The sequence below is a fragment of the Bos indicus x Bos taurus genome, chromosome X (assembly GCF_003369695.1).
Source record: "Bos indicus x Bos taurus breed Angus x Brahman F1 hybrid chromosome X, Bos_hybrid_MaternalHap_v2.0, whole genome shotgun sequence".
NCBI classification, from domain to species: Eukaryota; Metazoa; Chordata; class Mammalia; order Artiodactyla; family Bovidae; genus Bos; species Bos indicus x Bos taurus.
Genome location: NC_040105.1, coordinates 67,511,608 through 67,518,982, shown reverse-complemented (window position 1 = coordinate 67,518,982; position 7,375 = coordinate 67,511,608).

The following is a 7,375-nucleotide window of genomic DNA, read 5'->3' as shown; positions in this document are numbered from 1 at the left end:
AGACATTACTTTGCCGACAAAGGTCTGTCTAGTCAAAGCTATGGTTTTTCCAGTAGTCATATGGGGATGTGAGAATTGAACCATAAAGAAAGCTGATTGGCGAAGAACTGATGCTTTTGAATGTGGTGTTGGAGAAGACTCTTGAGAGTCCCTTGGACTGCAAGATCAAACCAGTCAATCCTAAAGGAAATCAGTCCTGAATATTCATTGGAAGGACTGATGCTGAAGCTGAAACTCCAATACTTTGGCCATCTGATGCAAAGAGCTGTCTCATTTGAAAAGACCCTGATGCTGGGAAAGATTGAAGGTGGGAGAAGGGGATGACAGAGGATGAGATGGTTGGATGGCATCACTGACTCATTGGACATGAGTTTGAGAAAGGAGTTGGTGATGGACAGGGAAGCCTGGCATGGTGCAGTCCATGGGGTTGCAAAGAATTGGACACGACTGAGCGACTGAACTGAACTGACTGATGATTAGTGATGTTGAACACTTTTTCATATACTTGTTAGCCATTTGAATGTCTTCTTTGGAAAAAAGTCTATTCAAGTCCTTTGCCCATTTTTAATCAGATTATTCTTTTTGCTACTGAATTAATTCTGTAAGTTCCCTATATATTTTTTATTAACCCTTTATCAGACATACAGTTTACAAATATTCTCTCCCATTCTGTAGATTGGCTTTTCATATTGTGGAGTCGTACAATATTTGCTCTTATGTGTCTGGATTATTTACTGAGCATAATGTCTTTAAGGTTCATTAATGTTACAGTATGTATTAGAATTTCCTTCCTTTTTATGGCTGCATAACCATTCATAGCATGTTTATAACAATTTTGATTATCCATTCATCTGTCAATGGACACTATAGTTGCTTCTGTCTCTTGGCTGATGTGAATAACTCTGCTATGAATTATATATGCTATGTACCAACGTGTCTTCAGGATTATCAGTTCAGTCAGTTCAATCGCTCAGTCGTGTCTGACTCTTTGCGAACCCATGAACTGCAGCACGCCAAGCCTCCCTGCCCATCACCAACTCTCAGAGTTTTCTCAAACTTATGTCCATTGAGTTGGTGACGCCATTCAACCATCTAATCCTCTGTCATCCCCTTCACCTTTTGCCCTCAATCTTTATAGCATCAGGGTCTTTCAAATGAATCAGCTCTTCGCATCACGTGGCCAAAGTATTGGAGTTTCACCTTCAGCATCAGGCCTTCCAATGAACACCCAGGACTGATCTCCATTAGGATGGACTGGTTGGACCTTCTTGCAGTCCAAGGGACTCTCGAGAGTCTTCTTTAACACCACAGTTCAAAACCATCAATTCTTCAGTGCTCAGCTTTCTTTATAGTCCAACTCTCACATCCATACATGACTACAGGAAAAACCATAGCCTTACCTAGACGGATCTTTGTTGACAAAGTAATGTCTCTGCTTTTGAATATGCTATCTAGGTTGGTCATAACTTTCCTTCCAAGGAGTAAGCATCTTTTAATTTCATGGCTGTAGTCACCAGCTGCAGTGATTTTGAAGCCCCCCAAAAATAAACTCAACCACTGTTTCCCCATCTGTTTGCCATGAAGTGATAGGACCAGATGCCATGATCTTCGTTTTCTGAATGTTGAACTTTAAGCCAACATTTTCACTCTCCTCTTTCACTTTCATCAAGAGGCTCTTTAATTCTTCTTCACTTTCTGCCATAAGGGTGGTGTCATCTGCATATTTGAAGTTATTGATATTTCTCCCAGCAATCGTGATTCCAGCTTGTGCCTCTTCCAGCCCAGCGTTTCTCATGATGTACTCTGCATATAAATTAAATAAACAGGGTGACAATATACAGCCTTGACATACTCCTTTTCCTATTTGGAACCAGTCTGTTGTTCCATGTCCACGTTCTAACTGTTGCTTACTGACCTGCATACAAATTTCTCAAGAGGCAGATCAGCTGGTCTGGTATTCCCATCTCTTTCAGAATTTTCCACAGTTTCTTGTGATCCACACAGTCAAAGGCTTTGGCATAGTCAATAAAGCAGAAATAGATGTTTTTCTGGAACTCTCTTGCTTTTTCCATGATCCAGCGGATGTTGGCTATTTGATCTCTGGTTCCTCTGCCTTTTCTAAAACCAGCTTGAACATCAGGAAGTTCACGGTTCACATATTGCTGAAGCCTGGCTTGGAGAATTTTGAGTATTACTTTACTAGCGTGTGAGATGAGTGCAATTGTGTAGTAGTTTGAGCATTCTTTGGCATTGTCTTTCTTTGGGATTGGAATGAAAACTGACCCTTTCCAGTCCTGTGGCCACTGCTGGGTTTTCCAAATTTGCTGGCATATTGAGTGCAACACTTCAGCAGCAGCATCTTTCAGGATTTGAAATAGCTCACCTGGAATTCCATCATCTCCACTAGCTTTGTTCGTAGTGATGCTTTCTAAGGCCCACTTGACTTCACATTCCAGGATGTCTGGCTCTAGGTGAGTGATCACACCATCGTGATTATCTGGGTCGTGAAGATCTTTTTTTGTGTATTCTTGCCACCTCTTCTTAATATCATCTGCCTCTGTTAGGTCCATACCATTTCTGTCCTTTATCAAGCCCATCTTTGCATGAAATGTTCCCTTGGTATCTCTAATTTTCTTAAAGAGATCTCTAGTCTTTCCCATTCTATTGTTTTCCTCTATTTCTTTGCACTGATTGCTGAGGAAGGCTTTCTTATCTCTTCTTGCTATTCTTTGGAACTCTGCATTCAGGTGCATATATCTTTCCTTTTCTCCTTTGCTTTTCGCTTCTCTTCTTTTCACAGCTATTTGTAAGGCCTCCTCAGACAGCCATTTTGCTTTTTTGCATTTTTTTTTTTTCATGGGGATGGTCTTGATCACTGTCTCCTGTACAATGTCATGAACCTCCGTCCATAGATCATCAGGCACTCTATCTATCAGATCTAGTCCCTTAAATCTATTTCTCACTTCCACTGTATAATCATAAGGGATTTGATTTAGGTCATACCTGAGTGGTCTAGTGGTTTTCCCTACTTTCTTCAATTTCAGCCTGAATTTGGCAATAAGGAGTTCATGATCTGAGCCACAGTCAGCTCCTGGTCTTGCTTTTGTTGACTGTATAGAGCTTTTCCATCTTTGGCTGCAAAGAATATAATCAACCTGATTTTGGTGTTGACCATCTGGTGATGTCCATGTGTAGAGTCTTCTCTTGCATTGTTGGAAGAGGGTGTTTGCTATGACTAGTTCATTTTCTTGGCAAAACTCTACTGGTCTTTGCCCTGCTTCATTCCGTATTCCAAGGCCAAATTTGCCTGTTACTCCAGGTGTTTCTTGACTTCCTACTTTGCATTCCAGTCCCATATAATGAAAAGGACATCTTTTTTGCGTGTTAGTTCTAAAAGGAAGGTCTTCATAGAACCGTTCAACTTCAGCTTATTCAGCATTACTGGTTGGGGCATAGACTTGGATTACTGTGACATTGAATGGTTTGCCTTGGAAATGAACAGAGATCATTACAACGGCACACACAGTGCGGCGGCTGGGACGGTGCATATAGTGTGGCCAAGAGGAGCTACCCCACATCCAAGGTTAGGGGCAGAAGCCGGGAGGATCCCATGCTCAAGCAGCTGTGGCCAAGACAAGTTACCCCACGTCCGAAGTCAGGGGCAGCAGCCGTGAGTGCCAGGCTGCAACGGTGCAGGAACGGCCAAGAGGAGCTACCCCGTGTCCGGGGCCAGGGGTGGCAGCCAGGAGGATCAACCTCCAAGGAGCGGTGGCTGTGCGGGCGCAGGAGGGCCTAGAGGAGCTATTCCACATTCAAGGTCAGGAGGGGTGGCAGTGAGGAGATACTCCTCATCCAAGGTAAGGAGCAGCGGCTGCGCTTTGCTGGAGTAGCCGTGAAGAGATACCCACGTCCAAGGTAAGAGAAACCCAAGTAAGAGGGTAGATGTTGTAAGAGGGCATCAGAGGGCAGACACACTGAAACCATACTCACAGAAAACTAGTCAATCTAATCACACTAGGACCACAGCCTTGTCTAACTCAATGAAACTAAGCCATGCCCGTGGGGCCACCCAAGACAGGTGGGTAATGGTGGAGAGGTCTGACAGAATGTGGGCCACTGGAGAAGGGAATGGCAAACCACTTCAGTATTCTTGCCTTGAGAACCCCATGAACAGTATGAAAAGGCAAAATGATAGGATACTGAAAGGGGAACTCCCCAGGTCAGTTAGGTGCCCAATATGCTACTGGAGATCAGTGGAGAAATAACTCCAGAAAGAATGAAGGGATGGAGCCAAAGTAAAAACAATACTCAGTCGTGGATGTGACTGGTGATAGAAGCAAGGTCTGGTGCTGTAAAGAGCAATATTGCATAAGAACCTGGAATGCCAGGTCCATGAATCAAGGCAAATTGTAAGTGGTCAAACAGGAGATGGCAAGAGTGAACGTCAACATTCTAGGAATCAGCAAACTAAAATGGACTGGAATGGGTAAATTTAACTCCGATGACCATTATATCTACTACTGCGGGCAGGAATCCCTTAGAAGAAATGGAGTAGCCATCATGGTCAACAAAAGAGTCTGAAATGCAGTACTTGGATGCAATCTCAAGGTAATGGTGACCTCCCTCAAAAGATCCCATGCATGTACTGCTACACCCAGTGCCCCCAACCCTGCAGCAGGCCACCACCAACCGACGCCTTCACTGGAGACTCCTGGACACCCACAGGCAAGGCTCCTGTGGGGTCACTGTTCCTTTCTCCTGGGTCCTGGTGAACAAGGTTCTGTTATGCCCTCCAAGAGTCTATTTTCCAGTCCTATGTAAGTTCTGGCGGCTCTATGGTGGGGTTAATCACCACCTCCTCCAAGAGGACTTATGCCATACCCACACCCAGAGCCCCTGTCCCTGTGGCAGATCACCGCCAACCTGTACCTCTACAGCAGATGCTCAAAGACAGTTCTATCTCAGTCTCTGTGGGGTCCCTGGGTCCTGGTGCACACAAAGTTTGTTTCAGCCCTCTGAGCGTCTCTGGCGGGAATGGGGTTTGATTCTAAATGCAACTTTGCCCCTCCTACAGTCTTTCTGGGGCTTCTCCTTTGCCCTTGGATGTGGGGTATCTCCTCACAGTCCCATGAACAGTATGAAAAGGCAAAAAGATAGGACACTGAAAGAGGAACTCCCCAGGTCAGTAGGTGCCCAATATGCTACTGGAGATCAGTGGAGAAGTAACTCCAGAAAGAATGAAGAGACAGAGACAAAGCAAAAACAACACCCAGTTGTGGATGTGACTGGTGATGGAAGCAAGGTCCAATGCTGTAAAGAACAATATTGCATAGGAACCTGGAATGTTAGGTCCATGAATCAGGGCAAATTGGAAGTGGTCAAACAGGAGATGGCAAGAGTGAACGTTGACATTTTAGGAATCAGCAAACTAAAATGGAATGGAATGAGTGAATTTAACTCAGATGACCATTATATCTACTATTGTGGGCAAGAATCCCTTAGAAGAAATGAGGTAGCTGTCATAGTCAACAAAAGAGTCTGAAATGCAGTACTTGGATGCAATCTCAAAAACGGCAGAATGATCTCTGTTCATTTCCAAGGCAAACCATTCAGTATCACGGTAATGCAAGTCTATGCCCCAACCAGTAATGCTGAAGAAGCTGAAGTTGAATGGTTCTATGAAGACCTCCAAGACCTTCTAGAACTAACATCCAAAAAAGATGTCCTTTTCATTATAGGGGACTGGAATGCAAAAGTAGGAAGTCAAGAGACACCTGGAGTAACAGGCAAATTTGGCCTTGGAATACAAAATGAAGCAGGGAAAAGGCTAACAGAATTTTGCCAAGAGAATGCACTGGTCATAGCAAGCACCCTCTTCCAACAATGCAAGAGAAGACTCTACACAGGGACATCACAGATGGTCAATAGTGAAATCAGATTGATTATATTCTTTGCAGCCAAAGATGGAGAAGCTCTACAATCAGTGAAAAAGGGACCAGGAGCTGACTGTGGCTCAGATCATGAACTCCTTATTGCCTAATTCAGACTGAAATTGAAGACTGTAGGAAAAACCACTAGACCGTTCAGTAGTTGGACACGAGTTTGAGCAAACTCTAGGAGATAGTGAAGGACAGGGAACCTTGGTGTGCTGCAGTCCATGGGCTTGCAAACAGTCAGATATCACTGAGAAACTGAACAACAATCTCTCTGGCTCCGGCCTTTTTTCCAGATACATTTTCACATTCCTAATTTCTATATTTATGCATTCCTTCCATTTAAAAAAGTACATGTATCTTCTTCAGGTTTTTCTATTTTAAATATATTTATTTTGTTCAAAGAAGCTGATTCTTTATCAGTTCTAAATTATATGTTTTTAAATTTTTTTTGGTTTTAATCTTTTTTCATTTCTCTAAGTTCTGCAGTTTTGTCTAAGTTTTTTAAAGAAAATCTGAATTATAATGTAATAAAATATTTTTCTTTGATATACTGTTTTTGGCTGGAGTCCATAAACTTTGTTTCCATCTTCTAAATTGCTGGCCATTTTCATTGTGATTACCTTTTTGAACCTACACTTATTTAGTAAGTGATTTATACATTTTAAAATACCTAGGGAGTTTAAATTTTTTAATTTATTTATTTTTGGCATTTACTCTTGTTTTAGAAAGTACAATCAATCAGAGCTTTTATAACAGGAAAAATATCTATGTTACAGTGTATGTACTATTTATTTGATAGCCTGATCATTTCTCTGTGTCAATAAACATTCTGCTATAACATGATTTTTAGTAGCAGCAATGTGTTTTATCTTATACATGTGTCAATGTGTCCCATTTTAGATTCTATGCCCTTTAAAGATAAATGTTTCTTGTGTATCAGTTCAATAAATAATGTTGAGGTGAACACTAATTTTAATATACGTTTTGAGTATATATCTATGATCATTCTCTTAAATTTCTAGAAGTGTAATATTTGTTTCAAAGGATAAAGACTTTTTAAAGGTTTTTGACCTATAATGCCAAATTGACTCCCAAAAATGTTATATGAATTTTCTGCCCCCAGTGGTAATGTATGGGGTCCTCATCCCTCCATACTCTGGCCAATAAGATATAACTATGCTGCTGCTGCTAAGTTGCTTCAGTCGTGTCTGACACTGGGTGACCCCATAGACAGCAGCCCAGCAGGCTCCCTTGTCCCTTGGATTCTCCAGGCAAGAACACTGGAGTGGGTTGCCATTTCCTTCTCCAATGCATGAAAATGAAAAGTGAAAGTGAAGTCACTCAGTCATGCCCGACTATTAGCTACCCCATGGACTGCAGCCTACCAGGCTCCTCTGTCCATGGGATTCTCCAGGCAAGAATATTGCAGTGAGTTGCCA